General features: G+C 39.3%; 1 long non-coding RNA gene across 1 annotated transcript; it reads left to right on the top strand.

Moving 5' to 3' along the window:
- Window positions 1-394: 394 nt before the first annotated feature.
- On the top strand, window positions 395-15,055 carry LOC139032000 (uncharacterized). The gene is made up of 2 exons (XR_011484534.1): window positions 395-587; window positions 14,533-15,055. It is a non-coding gene; the product is annotated as an uncharacterized lncRNA (long non-coding RNA).
- Window positions 15,056-16,030: the final 975 nt, after the last annotated feature.

Genomic DNA, 16,030 nt, shown 5'->3' with positions numbered 1-16,030 from the left:
TTTTTCAGTGGCCATGGGTGAATAATTATTGAGATAATTAAAACTGACCTTTCAAGCAGGTTTAAATCTTTGGCTGCTTAGGGTGCTGAAGAGGACAATCCATGAAAACTGGAACCATTCTCTCTCCAGGTATTTGATTCATCTGAAGGTTGATAGAGTCACACCATCTTGCATAATTTTAAAACCATGAAGGGATATACTGGATTCTTTCAGTTGCCAGGCTAAGAGCAAGAACTAAGTTTTATAAAAAGTCTCCTGGATATATAACACAGAAACAAAAAAAGCAATGGAAATGGTATCTCTTTTCTCAGTGAGTTATTTGAATATAGTCTTTATTTTTAAATTAATTTATTTTTAATTGGAGGATAATTGCTTTACAATAGTGTTGACATTTTGCCATATAGTAACATGAATCAGCCATAGATATAAATATGTTTTCTCCCTCTTGAACCGCCCACCCACTTGATGGATGAATGGATAAGGAAGCTGCGGTGTATGCACACAATGGAATATTAGCCATAAAAAGGAACACATTTGACTCAGTCCTAATGAGGTGGATGAACCTGGAGCCTGTTATACAGACTGAAGTAAGTCAGAAAGAGAAAGACAAATATCATATATCAGTGCATGTATACGGAATCCAGAGGGATGGCGCTAATGGACTGCAGAGCAGCAGTGGCCATGGAAACGCGGATAACAGACTTGCGGGAGGAGGAGAGGGTGGGCCGGATAGGTCAATCGTGACTTTTATTTTTAAGTGAAGTCTCAGGGATCTTGATAAAGAGAAAGCTCCCCTGTCCTTAAAAAAAAAAAAAAAAAAAAAGCTTTATTTTTTAGAGCAAATTTAGGCTTATGTAAAATTGAAGAGAAAGTACAGAGATTTCCCCAATAGCTCCTTCCCTCACACATGCTTAGCCCCTCTGTTATCAGCGTCCTTCTCAGAGTGGTGCATTTTTTTATAATTGATGGACCTACACTAACATGTGATAATCTCCCCAAGTCCATACTTTATGGTTTATTCTTATTGTTGTACATTCTGTGGAACAAATGTATAATTTCATGTATCCAGTGTTACCTTATTGTACAGAATAGTTTTACTGCTCTAAAAAAAAATCCCTCATGCTCCTATTCATTTCTCTTCCCATCTAAACACTGGCAACCACTCATCATTTTAGGTGCTCCATACTGTTGGTTTTTCTAGGATATCATATAGCTAAACTCTTACATTTCTCATGCTTTTAAGACTGGTTTCTTTCACTTAGTAATATGCATTTAAGTTTCTCCTGTGTCCTTTCATGCATTGATGGATCATTTCTTTTTGTTACTGATATTTCACTGTATGGATGTACTACAGTATGTTTATCCATTCCCTACTAAATGATGTCTTGGTTACTTCCAAATGTTAGAGCTGAATGGCTAAAGCTGCTACAAACATTTTTGTGCATGTTTTAGTGTAGACATGACTGTTCAATGATTTAGAGTAAATACCAAGGAGGATGTTTTACATTGCATGGTAGGAATATGTTGAGTATTGTAAAAACTTGGCCACATGGTCTTCCAAAAAGGCTTCCCATTTTGCTTCCCCCCAGGAATAAATGAGAGTTTTTATTTCTCTACATCCTCACCAGCATTTGGTGTCATTAGTGTTCCAGATTCTGACCATTTTCATAGGAGTGCAGTGGTATCTTATTGTTGTTTTAATTTGCATTTCTCTGAAGACATAGAACATGGAGCATCTTTTCATATGCTTCTTTGTCATCTGTGTGTCTTCTTCGGTGAAATGTCTGTTAAAGTCACTTTTGGACCATTTTAGATGGATTTGTTTGTTTTCTTATTGTTGAGTTTGAGTTCTTTGCATAATTTGGACAACAGTCCTTTGTCAGATGTATCTTTTGCAAATATTTTCTCCCATCTTTTGGCTTGTGTTTTATTTCTGTTGACAGTGTCTTCTGCAGAGCAGGCATTTTTAATTTTAATAAAGTCCATCTTATCAATTTTTTTTCATGGATTGTGCCTTTGTATTTGCAAAATCTTTGCAGAACACACTTTCATCTAGATTTTCTCCTATGTTACCTTCAAGGATTTTTATAGCTTTGTGCTTTACAGTTATATCTGTGATCTCTTTTGAATTAATTTTTTAGAGGTGAAAAGTCTGTGTCTGGATTCATGTTTTTGCTTACGGAAGTCCATTTGTTCCAGTACCATTTGTTGAAAAGACTATCTTTACTCTGTTGTGTTGCCTTTGCTCCTTTGGCAAAGGTCCATTGATTATATTTCTCTAGATCTACTTCTGGGTTCTCTATTCTGTTTCTATTTGTCAGTTCTTTTGCCAAGATCCTGTCTTGACTGCTGTAACTTGATGGTAAGTCTTAAAATCAGGTAGCATCATTCATACAACTTCTTCATGTTCTTCTTTAATATTGTGTTTACTATTCTGTGTCTTTTGCCTCATCACACAAAGTTTAGAATAGATTTGGTGATATCCACAAAATAATTTGCTAGAATTTTGACTGAGATTGCCTTGACTCTATGATCAAATTGGAAAAAATTGAAATCTTGACAATATTGAGTATTATTGTCCATGAACATTGAGTATCTCTTCATTTATTGATATTTAGCTTTTCTTTGATTTCATTCATCAGAATCTTATAGTTTTTGTCAAATTGTGTTGTTGTTTTAGTCACTCAGTCAAGTGTGACAAATGACATGAGTCATTTGTGACCTCATGGACTGTAGCCAGCCAGGCTACTCTGTCCATGGAATTCTGCAGGCAAGAATACCTTCCTTCTCCAGGGGACTTCATGACCCAGGGATTGAGCCCAGGTCTTCTGCATTGCAAGTGGATTTTTACCATCTGAGACACTAGGGAAGCCCTTCCTCAAATAGATCTAATACATATTTTGATAGGTTTATACCTGAGTATTTTTATTTTAGGTGCTAATATAAATGGCAACAAGGAATTCATGATCTGAGCCACAGTCACTTCCTGGTAGTGTTTTGCTGACTGTATAGAGCTTCTCTATCTTTGGCTGCAAAGAATATAATCAGTTTGATTTCGGTGTTGGCCATCTGGTGATGTCCATGTGTAGAGTCTTCTCTTGTGTTGTTGGAAGAGGGTGTTTGCTATGACCAGTGTGTTCTCTTGGCAAAACTCTATTAACCTTTGCCCTGCTTCATTCTGTACTCCAAGGCCAAATTTGCCTGTAACTCCAGGTGTTTCTTGACTTCCTACTTTTGCATTCCAGTTCCCTGTAATGAAAAGAACATCTTTTTTGGGTGTTAGTTCTAAAAGGTCTTGTAGATCTTCATAGAACCATTCAACTTCAGCTTCTTCAGCATTACTGGTCAGGGCATAGACTTGGATTACCATGATATGCAGTGGTTTGCCTTTGGAAATGAACAGAGATCATTCTGTCATTTTTTAATTCATTCCAAGTACTGCATTTCAGACTCTTTTGTTGACTATGATGGCTACTCCATTTCTTCTAAGGGATTCTTGCCCACAGTAGAAGATATAATGGTCATCTGAGTTACATTCACCCATTCCAGTCCATTTTAGTTCACTGATTCCTAAAATGTCGACGGTCACTCTTACTGTCTCCTGTTTGACCACTTCCAATTTGCCTTGATTCGTACACCTAACAGTCCAGGTTCCTGTGCATTATTGCTCTTTACAGCATCAGACCTTGCTTCTATCACCAGTCCCATCCACAGCTGGGTGTTGTTTATGCTTTGGCTCCATCTCTTCATTCTTTCTGGAGTTAGTTCTCCACTGATCTCCAGTAGCATATTGGCCACCTAATGACCTGGGGAGTTCATCGTTCAGTGTCCTGTCTTTCCGCCATTTCATACTGTTCATGGGGCTCTTAAGCCAAGAATACTGAAGTGGTTTGCCATTCCCTTCTCCAGTGGACCACATTCTTGTCAGACCTCTCCACCATGAAGTGTCCTTCTTGGGTGGCCCTACATGGCATGGCTTAGTTTCACTGAGTTAGACAAGGCTGTGATCCTGTGATCAGATTGGTTAGTTTTCTGTGATTGTGGTTTCACTCTGTCTGCACTCTGATGCCCTCTCTCAGTGCCTACAGTCTTACTGGGATTTCTCTTACCTTGGATGTGGGGCTACTCCAGCAAAGCTTAGCCACTGCTGCCTATGTTGGTCATGGGGTATGACCTCTCAGCCTCTCTGTCAATCACCACTCCAACTCCTTATTGCCAAATTCAGACTTAAATTGAAGACAGTAGGGAAAACCACTAGACCATTCAGGTATGAGCTAAATCAAATGCCTCATGATTATACAGTGGAATTGAGAAATAGATTTAAGGGACTAGATCTGATAGACAGAGAGTCTGATGAACTATGGATGGAGTTTTGTGACATGGTACAGGAGACAGGGATCAAGACCATCCCCAAGAAAAAGAAATGCAAAAAAGCAAAATGGCCATCTGAGGAGGCCTTACAAATAGCGGTGAAAATAAGAGAAGCCAAAAGCAAAGGAGAAAAGGAAAGATATACCCATTTGAATGCAGAGTTCCAAAGAATAGCAAGGAGAGAAAAGAAAGCCTTCCTCAGCGATCAATGCAAAGAAATAGAGGAAAACAATAGGATGGAAAAGACTAGAGATCTCTTCAGGAAAATGAGAGCTATCAAGGGAACATTTCATGCAAAGATGGGCTCAATAAAGGACAGAAATGGTACAGACCTAACAGAAGCAGAAGATATTAAGAAGAGGTGGCAAGAATACACAGAAGAACTGTACAAAAAAGATCTTCATGACCCAGATAATCACGATGGTGTGATCACGCACCTAGAGCCAGACATCCTGGAATGGGAAGTCAAGTGGGCCTTAGGAAGCATCACTACGAACAAAGCTAGTGGAGGTGATGGAATTTCAGTTGAGCTTTTTCAAATCCTGAAAGATGATGTTGTGAAAGTGCTGCACTCAATATGTCAGCAAATTTGGAAAACTCAGCAGTGGCCACAGGACTGGAAAAGGTGAGTCTTCATTACAATCCCAAAGAAAGGAAATGCCAAAGAATGCTCAAACCACCACACAATTGCACTCATCTCACATGCTAGTAAAATAATGCTCAAAATTCTTTAAGTCAGGCTTCAGCAGTACATGAACCATGAACTTCCAGATGTTCAAGCTGGATTTAGAAAAGTTAGAGGAACCAGAGATGAAATTGCCAACATCCGCTGGATCATTGAAAAAGCAAGAGAGTTCCAAAACACATCTACAGCTGCTTTATTGACTATGCCAAAGCCTTTGACTGTGTGGATCACAATAAACTGTCTGAAAGAGCTAGGAATACCAGACCACCTGACCCACCTCTTGAGAAATCTGTATGCAGGCCAGGAAGCAACAGTTAGAACTGGACATGGAACAACAGACTGGTTCCCATTAGGAAAAGGAGTATGTCAAGGCAGTATATTATTACCCTGATTATTTAACTTATATTCAGAGTACATCATGAGAAACGCTGGGCTGGAAGAAGCACAAGCTGGAATCAAGATTGCCGGGAGAAATATCAATAACCTCAGATATGCAGATGACACCACCCTTATGGCAGAAAGTGAAGAGGAACTAAAGAGCCTCTTGATGAAAGTGAAAGAGGAGAGTGGACAAGTTGGCTTAAAACTCAACATTCAGAAAACTAAGATCATGGCATGTGGTCCCTTCACTTCATGCCAAATAGATGGGGAAACAATGGAAACAGTGACAGACTTTATTTTTGGGGGCTCCAAAATCACTGCAGATGGTGGCTGCAGCCATGAAATTAAAAGATGCTTACTCATTGGAAGGAAAGTTATGACCAACCTAGATAGCATATTAAAAAGTAGAGACATTACTTTGCCAACAAAGTTCCATCTAGTCAAGGCTATGGTTTTTCCAGTAGTCATGTATGGATGTGAGAGTTGGACTATAAAGAAAGCTGAGTGCCGAAGAATTGATGCTTTTGAACTGTGGTGTTGGAGAAGACTCTTGAGAGTCCCTTGGACTGCAAGGAGGTCCACCCAGTCCATCCTAAAGGAGATCAGTCCTGGGTGTTCATTGGAAGCACTGATGTTGAATCTGAAACTCCAGTACTTTGGCCACCTGATGCGAAGAGCTGACTCACTGGAAAAGACCCTGATGCTGGGAAAGATTGAGGGCAGAAGGAGAAGGGGATGACAGAGGATAAGATGGCTGGATTGCATCACTGACTCAATGGACATGAGTTTGAGTAGGCTCTGTGAGTTGGTGATGGTCAGGGAGACCTGGAGTGATCTTGTCCGTGGGGTGGCAAAGAGTCAGACAACTGAGCGACTGAACTGAACTGAACTGATAAGCAAGAGTCTTCATTAAAGAAAGGAGTTTTTATGACTTGATGAAATGATTATGATGCAAAATTGAGGAGGGAAAGAATATTTATTTGTAATTGAAGGACCGATACTGAAGCTGAATCTCCAATACTTTGGCCACCTGATGGGAAGAGCAGACTCATTAGAAAAGACCCTGATGCTGGGAAAGGTTGGAAGCAGGAGGATGGCATCACTGACTCAATGGACGTGAGTTTGAACAAGCTCCAGGAGATGGTGAAGGGCAGGGCAGTCTGTTATGCTGTAGTCCATGGGATCGCAGAGTCAGACACGACTGAGGGACTGAACAACAAAGAAGTAAAAATAAAAGTGCTTACCTTTGGACTCTTCTAATGTCTAGTCATAATGCATATGCACGTGTGAAATAAATTAACCAGGAACATGATCTAATGCTCCCTTTCTGACTGTTCTGGCAAATATATAAATTTGTTCTACTATTAGAAAAGTGAAAGTGCTAGTTGCTCAGTTGTGTCTGACTCTTTGTGATCCCATGAACTGTAGCTCACCATGCTCCTCTGTCTATGGAATTTTCCAGGCAAGAATACTGGAGTGGGTGACCATTCCGTTCTCCAGAGGATCTTCCCAACCCAGAGAAGGAACCCAGGTCTTCTGCACTGCAAGCATAATCTTTACTGTCTGAGCCACCAAGAATGCTCTACTATTAGAATGCATAACTTATTGGAAAAAGCAAGAAATTAGAAATCACCTCTGCTGTCCTCCACCCTATTTCCCATCAGAGTGGGCATTGAGGGTCATGAAATTAAACAGCTGGATCTAGTGTAGTTATGCAAGCTCATGGCATGCAGAGAGGTGCCAAAAGGCAAACCCACATTGGGTAGCTGCAGATATGAACACACTGGGCCCTGCTGCAGCACATATTTTTGGGAGCAAGTGAGGGTGGTGGCAAATGAACTGAAGCTGGGAAATTATGCAAGCGTCCCTAGAGTGTCCTGCGTGCCAGTCTTATAAGCTTAGAACATCCTGTGGATTCCTAGGGGTCATCACCTCCCCTGCGCTGTGTTTGTAGCTGAGGGTGAGAAATTGGCCAGTGCCCCCAGAACAGTTGGCTACGTTCAGAACTGGAGTCCAAAGTAGTGAAGACTTGGCTTGGGAGTCTGCATGAAAATGGAACCCCAGTTATGTGGATTAAGCACACCACACTGTCTTTTTCATTCCAGGGAGTATTCCTGGGTATTACAAAGTGGTCATTATTACGAGTGGTTATGATGAAGAGAAATAAACTTACTTTTAGCCTATTTAACTGTATATTATCTATTTTCACTTGTTAGTTCTTATAAGTTTATTACTTGTACTCACTTCTTTTTTCCTGCTTAGGTGGTAAATAGTTGTACTTATCAATTGTTTTGCTATCTCATTTGTTAAAAACAATTGTTTATGAATAATTCTTGTTGCTTTGAAGCATTTCAGGATTCACCCTTATTGGGGGATAGAAACAGTATTTATCAGAATATTGATAAGAATGATAGTCAGTGGAAATCAAATATTTTTTATGATTCCAGAAAAAATTAAATTGGGTCTTTACAACTTTGTCCCCAGGAATTATAGCATAAAATATAGACATTTCAGGTAGAAAATAATAGTTAGGGAGATATTGGATGGCATCTGAGCCTTCACGCTGTTGAATATAATTTACTTGGAAACACAGTGGATGCACAGAAAGCATATACAGAGTTGCTCTTCTGTGTAGTGGGACATGGTCATGTTTTTGATCATGTGCATTCTCAGATTTGACTGTGAAATTGAATTGGAACAATTAGGGTTGTAAAGAAAGCTATTACTTTTAAACTTGCTTCTCAAAAACAAATATTGCATCACAAAATGATTATATCTCACTCTTTTTTAAAAAGACTAAGATTCATGTGGTTTCTTTTGAAGAAATAATAAAAAATGAAAATGTGACTTGGAACTGTGAATGCCGCCTTCTATATCTCTCTATGGAGAAAATATGCTTATAGACTATTTTGAAGAAGTTTATTTGATGACTTGTGTTACCATACTGAAAGTAATAAAAACAAATACTTTAGTCCTCATAGAAACTCTGTCGTTCTATGATTTCCTTTTTCCCAGCTGTGTAACATCTTCATTGTACAGATGATATAACTGAAGCTTAGGGAAGGCCACTGACATCCCAACAGTAGGCAGCTTGGTAAATGCCAAACCCACACCCCATCTGGCTCCAGAATCCACACTTGGTCCTCAGTAAGTTTTCAGTCCAGTAAGGAGAGATCCCAAAATGGTGAGATGAGAAAGATGTGCCTAAGTGGGGAGCATCTGTCCAGACTTAGAAAGAAAGCTGTGCTGGGGTGAGGTGGAAGCTGGGAAAGGAGCAGGCTTGCCGAGGTAAGAAGTTGATGGAAATATTCCTCACTTACCCTCAAACAGCTTTGTGACTTTGAGGAGGTTGCTTAGACCCTAGGAATTCCATTATTTAAAGGGGGAAATGATACAGGCTCCGTCTCAACAGGCTGTCCCCCCTGAGAAACTGTCATGTTAACATTTGAGTTAGCAGAGCTGACTATGGATTGTGCATGGTCCCCATCTTCTGGAATTTTCTGAAAAATGTACCAGTAATAATGATGTCCCAGTAATATCTCAATAGCTTTGTACCTTTAATGCACACACTCACTTTGGGAGATTCTTTGCTCTTCTTCGTGCCATGGATCCTTCTGCACTTTGCTGAAGCTGTGACCTCTTTTCAGAGCAATGCTTGTAAATGTGTGTAATGTACACATCTGGTTACAAAGTAAATAGTTATATTGAGATGCTGATATCAATATATTAGAAATTATAATATGTCTTCTTAATTATTAGAGCATTAAATAAAAAGATCTGTGGTGATTTTAATCAATACTGTTATTTTGAAGTAAGGAGGACCGTAAACAATATTTCTAGGTATCTGTAACTTACGTTGGCAACAGATGCATAGACCTAGTGAATACAGTCTCTTGTCTACACTTGTGATTGAAGAATATGCTAACATTTAGCTAGAGGTTAGTTAAAATAAAGATGCAATTTTTTCTATTCATTTCAACAGACCTGCTATATCTATACTATATATCTATATATACTGTATATCTATACTGCATGTTCTTAAGAACCCTTGAACTGTGTGGTTCAGTGTTTCAAGTTCTATGAAAACCCCCCCTGGGCTTTTGATTGACCTTCTAATGAGTCTTCAGTTCAAACTAGGGAAAACTGATATCTTAGAAATGCTGTCTTCCTATTTGCGATCATTGTAGTCTGAGCTTATGCAGTTATTCTTTAATGTCTTTTAGTACAATTTTTATCATAATCTCCATAAATGTCCTGCAAACTCTGTAACATTCATTCTTAGGTATTTTGTATGTTTTGTTACCATTTGCTGTTCTATTTAATTGATTTTCTAACTATGAATAAGTTTAGAAATGTAATCAGCTTTTGTATAAGGAACTATGAAGCTAGCCCATGACTTTCAGAATTTCAGCCTATATAACATCTGGAAATGATAAAAGTTCCTTTTTTCCCGCCAATTTTGTGCTTTTATTTTTTAAATTTTCTTTTATGTCCTAATAGGACTTTTAGTGCAGTGTTCAATAGAAACAGTGGTTAAGGTGTTCTTTCTGACTTTCAAGGAAGTACTTTTAATATTTTCCCATTGAGTATTGTGCTGGAGCCAATTTTTAGCAGCTATGAAGACCTAATCATTAATTTTCAGTGAATTTTGTATGAAAATACAATCATTATAAAATTAAATTACTTATTAATTTAGTAATTTATAAATTAGCATAATAAAGTAAATCATATAAAAACAAAGTAATGCATTCTGAAATTTTGACATACACTACTTTATTTTATGGCATCTTCAGTTTAGTTCAGTTCAGTCACTCAGTCATCTCCAACTCTTTGTGACCCCATGAGGCATGCCAGGCCTCCCTGTCCATCACCAGCTCCTGGAGCTTACTCAAACTCATGTCCATTGAGTCAGTGATGCCATCCAACCATCTCATCCCTGGTCATCCCCTTCTCACCCCACCTTCATCTTTCCCAACATCAGGGTCTTTTCAAATGAGTCAGTTCTTCCAATGAGGTGGCCAAAGTATTGGAGTTTCAGCTTCAACATCAGTCCTTCCAATGAAAACCCAGCACTGATCTCCTTGAGGATGGACTGGTTGGATCTCCTTGCAGTCCAAGGGACTCTCAAGAGTCTTCTCCAACACCACAGTTCAAAAGCATCAATTCTTCAACACTCAGCTTCCTTCACAGTCCAACTCTCACATCCATACATGACCACTAGAAAAACCATAGCCTTGATTAGACAGACCTTTGTTGGCAAAGTAATGTCTCTGATTTTTAATATGCTGTCTAGGTTGGTCATAGCCTTCTTTCCAAGGAGTAGGCATCTTTTAATTTCATGGCTGCAGTCACCATCTGCAGTGATTTTGGAGCACAAAAAAATAAAGTCTCTCACTGTTTCCATTGTTCCCCATCTATTTCCCATGAAGTGATGGGACCAGAAGCCATGATCTTAGTTTTCTGAATGTTGAGTTGTAAGTCAACTTTTTCACTCTCCTCTTTCACTTTCATCAAGAGGCTCTTTAGTTCTTCTTCACTTTCTGCCATAAGGGTGGTGTCATCTGCATATCTGAGGTTATTGATATTTCTCCCGGCAATCTTGATTCCAGCTTGTGCTTCCTCCAGCCCAGCATTTCTCATGATGTACTCTGCATATAAGTTAAATAAGCAGGGTGACAATATACAGCCTTGATGTACTCCTTTTCCTATTTGGAACCAGTCTGTTGTTCCATGTCCAGTTCTAACTGTTGCTTCCTGACTGCATACAGATTTCTCAGGAGGCAGGTCAGGTGGTCTGTTATTCCCATCTCTTTCAGAATTTTCCACAGTTTATTGTGATCCACACAGTTGAAGGCTTTGGCATAGTCAATAAAACAGAAATAGATGTTTTTCTGGAAATCTCTTGCTTTTTCGATGATCCAGCGGATATTGGCAATTTGATCTCTGGTTCCTCAGCCTTTTCTAAAACCAGCTTGAACATCTGGAAGTTCTCGGTTCATGTACTGCTGTAGCCTGGCTTGGAGAATTTTGAGCATTACTTTACTAGCGTGTGAGATGAGTACAATTGTGCGGTAGTTTGAGCATTCTTTGGCATTGCCTTTCTTAGGGATTGGAATGAAAACTGACCCTTTTCAGCCCTGTGGCCACTACTGAGTTTTCCAAATTTGCTGGCATATTGAGTGCAGCACTTTCACAGCATCATCTTTCAGGATTTGAAATAGCTCAACTGGAATTCCATCACCTCCAGTAGCTTTGATCGTAGTGATGCTTTCTAAGGCCCACTTGACTTCACATTCCAGGATGTCTGGCTCTAGGTGAGTGATCACACCATTGTGATTATCTGGGTTGTGAAGATCTTTTTTGTACAGTTCTTCTGTGTATTCTTGCCACTTCTTCTTAATATCTTCTGCTTCTGTTAGGCCCATACCATTTCTGTCCTTTATTGAGCCCATCTTTGCCTGAAATGTTCCCTTGATATCTCTAATTTTCTTGAAGAGATCTCTCGTTTTTCCCATTCTATTGTTTTCCTCTATTTCTTTGCATTGATCGCTGAGGAAGGCTTTCTTTCTTATCTCTCCTGGCTATTCTTTGGAACTCTGCATTCAAATGGGAATATCTTTCCTTTTCTCCTTTACTTTTCACTTCTCTTCTTTTCACAGATATTTGTAAGGCCTCCTCAGACAACCATTTTGCCTTTTTGCATTTCTTTTCCTTGGGTATGGTCTTGATCCCTGTCTCCTGTACAATGTCACGAACCTCTGTCTGTAGTTCATCAGGCTCTCTGTCTATCAGATCTAGTCCCTTAAATCTATTTCTCACTTCTACTGTATAGTCAAAAGGGATATGATTTAAGTCATACCTGAATGGTCTAGTGGTTTTCTTGAGAAACCTGTATGCAGGTCAGGAAGCAACAGTTAGAACTGGACATAGAACAACAGACTGGTTCCAAATAGGAAAAGGAGTACATCAAGGCTGTATATTGTCACCCTGATTATTTAACTTATATGCAGAGTACATCATGAGAAATGCTGGGCTGGAAGAAGCACAAACTGGAATTAAGATTGCTGGGAGAAATATCAATAACCTCAGATATGCAGATGACACCACCTTTATGGCAGAGAGTGAAGAGGAACTAAAGAGCCTCTTGATGAAAGTGAAAGAGGAGAGTGAAAAAGTTGGCTTAAATCTCAACATTCAGAAAACTAAGATCATGGCATCTGGTCCCATCACCTCATGGGAAATAGATGGGGAAACCGTGTCAGACTTCATTTTTTTGGGCTCCAAAATCACTGCAGATGGTGATTGCAGCCATAAAATTAAAAGACGCTTACTCCTTGGAAGGAAAGTTATGACCAACCTAGACAGCATATTAAAAATCAGAGAAATTACTTTGGCAACAAATGTCCCTCTAGTCAAGGCTATGGTTTTTCCAGTGGTCATGTATGGATGTGAGAGTTGGACTGTGAAGAATGCTGAGCACCGAAAAATTGATGCTTTTGAACTGTGGTGTTGGAGAAGACTCTTGAGAGTCCCTTGGACTGCAAGGAGCTCCAACCAGTCCATCCTCAAGGAGATCAGTCCTGGGTGTTCATTGGAAGGACTGATGCTGAAGCTGAAACTCTAGTACTTTGTCTACCTCATGCGAAGAGTTGACTAATTGGAAAAGACCCTGATGCTGGGAGGGGTTAGAGGCAGGAGGAGAAGGGGGCTATAGAGGATGAGATGGCTGGATGGCATCACCGACTCAATGGGCATGAGTTTGAGTAAACTCCGGGAGTTGGTGATGGACAGGGAGGCGTGGCGTGCTGTGATTCATGGCGTCACAAACAGTCGGACACGACTAAGCGACTGAACTGAACTGACTTGCCTGAAATATTCCCTTGGTATCTCTAATTTCCTTGAAGAGATCTCTAGTCTTTCCCATTCTATTGTTTTCCTCTATTTCTTTGCATTGATTACTGAGAAAGGCTTTTTTCTCTTTCCTTGCTATTCTCTGTAACTCTGCATTCAAATGGGTATATCTTTCCTTTTCTCCTTTGCTTTTGGCTTCTCTTCTTTTCACAGCTATTTGTAAGGCCCCCTCAGACAGCCATTTTGCCTTTTTTGCATTTCGTTCTCTTGGGGATGGTCTTGATCCCTGTCTCCTGTACAATGTCATGAGCCTCCATCCATAGTTCATCAGGCACTCTGTCTATCAGATCTAGCCCCTTAAATCTATTTCTCACTTCCACTGCGCAATCATAAGGGATTTGATTTAGGTCACATCTGAATGGTCTAGTGGTTTTCCATACTTTTTTCAATTTAAGTCTAATTTGGCAATAAGGAGTTTGTGTTCTGAGCCACAGTCAGCTCCCGGTCTTGTTTTTGCTGACTGTATAGAGCTTCTCCATCTTTGGCTGCAAAGGATATAATCAATCTGATTTTAGTGTCGACCATCTGGTGATGTCCACGTGTAGAGTCTTCTCGTGTTGTTGGAAGAGGGTGTTTGCCACTTCATTTTATGGCATCTTACTCTTATCTAATCTCTTGAGGTTATTTACATACCTTGAATCTGTGTGGTGAAAATGCCATATAATGATGTAATACATGCATTCTCTTTTCAACTCCATGATTAGTGACATCACATTGATAGCCTTGAATTGGCCACAGTATAAGTATTTACACCAGTGTTTTTGTTGTCTAGTTCAGTCATATCTGACTCTTTAATGACTCCATGGATTGTAACTCCTCTGTCCATGGCATTTGCCAGGCAGAATACTGGAGTGGGTTGCCATTTCCTCCTCCAGGGGATCTTCCTGACTGAGAGATCTAACCCAAGTCTCTTGCTTGGCAGGAGGAACAATATACACCATGGGTAAGTGACAAATTCTACCAAGATGTTAAAGGTTTACTAATAAACCTCTGATCAAGACTAATGTTTACCACAGGCTCTAGCGCTTTCCTAGCCTGTTGGTTAAAGGAAAGGAATTAAGGATGAAAAAGATGGAGAGTGGGAGGGGAATGAGAAGGAAATGAAAGTAAAAGGAAGAAGACAGGAAGAAGACAGAGAAGCGTCAATCAATGTGTTAACCAGAATGTGGTGTTTTTCCCCCCAGATAACTGTGATGCTCCTTTGGCATCCTCCTTGCCCCGGGCTTCCTTCACCAGTTCCTCAGAGCTGTCTAGTAGCCATGGCCCTGGCTTTGCAAGTCTTAATCGCAGGGATGGTGAGTCTGCAACTGTTTGCTTGTTCATCTACTTTTTAGTTTTAGAACAGGTTATAGAAGGGTGACTAATCAAGTGTGCTGGTCAGGAATAACTAAAACAACACATGAAGAGCCAGGGTCACAGCCACCGGGGAAAACTCAATAGGCCACTGCATATGTCTGTGAGATGTGAAGCTGCCATAGGATATGGTGGGAAAATGACTTCATCCCCGGACTTGGCCTGAGGAAACCAGGTGAAGGCTGCTACTGAAAATAAAGATCCCCTTCCTATTAGTGGGAAAGGAGTTAGTGACTTAATTTTTTGGAGAGTTATTCATCCACTCTTGCTATTTGAATGTTGTTGAGTAAATCACTTTTTCTGTTGCACATATATTAATTCAGTGGATTAAACACGTGAATACATACACATAAAGCTCAAATGTTTTGATATTTTTTAAGAGATAGATTTTTTAAATGAAAGATTTATTCAGAAAGTAAAAGTTAAAATTAACTGCCTCATGTAGAAGCACTGCTGTAAACTCTGGAGATACTACTAGGGGATTGACTGTGTTTCTCCCTCTTTGACATTTTCTAAGATTAACATTTAAGCGTTCAAGATTTTCTAGCTTGAATTTACTGTGTCCTTAAGAATCAAATTCCAAAACCCAGTAAGTGATCAATAAATGGGCAGGGAAAAGTAAGAAAACAGGTGAAGAAATTCATTGAGCTCATGGTGGGAAGGCATGTCCGTTAATTGCCTACCTTCATCATCTTTGCCCAGGAAAAGGCATTTTATGGGCAGATATTTACTCCTCAAAGCATCATCCATAATCTAGATTTCAATGAGATCAATTAAATTAAAATTACCCATTTTTGGTCTGATAGTTACTCTAATATCAGGTTATCATATAAACTTTCCAGTGGTACCCTAAAATTGTAAAACCTAAATAAGCCATATTTAATTAGTTTAAAGAAGCTCAAGGGGCTTGTGTGTTGTGTTTCAAATTTGCATATGTCGAATATGTTTCTGATTCAGGACTCTAGCACTGTCAGTATGGTAGCACTGGAAAGTTTATAAACATTAGAAGGGAAAATTCTGAAGTTTAAGATAAACTTATTTCTATTAGATTTAATTAAAAAATTAATAACTCAGAGTATGATAAGCCATCATTATAAAATGCTAAGTACAAAGCTTATCTTCTATATTTAAACTACTCTCTTTGCATATTTAAATTAATTAAAGAGAGTGGCAATCAGCTAATGAGGTGTTTTTTTTTTAATGGTTGTTGCTACACTGATTGTATATAGTGTAGATTTTGCTAAATATTTCTAGATGCTACCACCTGATTTCAGACCCATTTCTAAAGCATGCTTTAGATAGCACAATTTATCAATATTCCTACTAAGG

This window comes from Odocoileus virginianus, chromosome 29 (genome assembly GCF_023699985.2).
Source record: "Odocoileus virginianus isolate 20LAN1187 ecotype Illinois chromosome 29, Ovbor_1.2, whole genome shotgun sequence".
In the NCBI taxonomy this organism is placed as follows: domain Eukaryota; kingdom Metazoa; phylum Chordata; class Mammalia; order Artiodactyla; family Cervidae; genus Odocoileus; species Odocoileus virginianus.
This window is presented reverse-complemented; position numbering and strand designations above follow the sequence as displayed.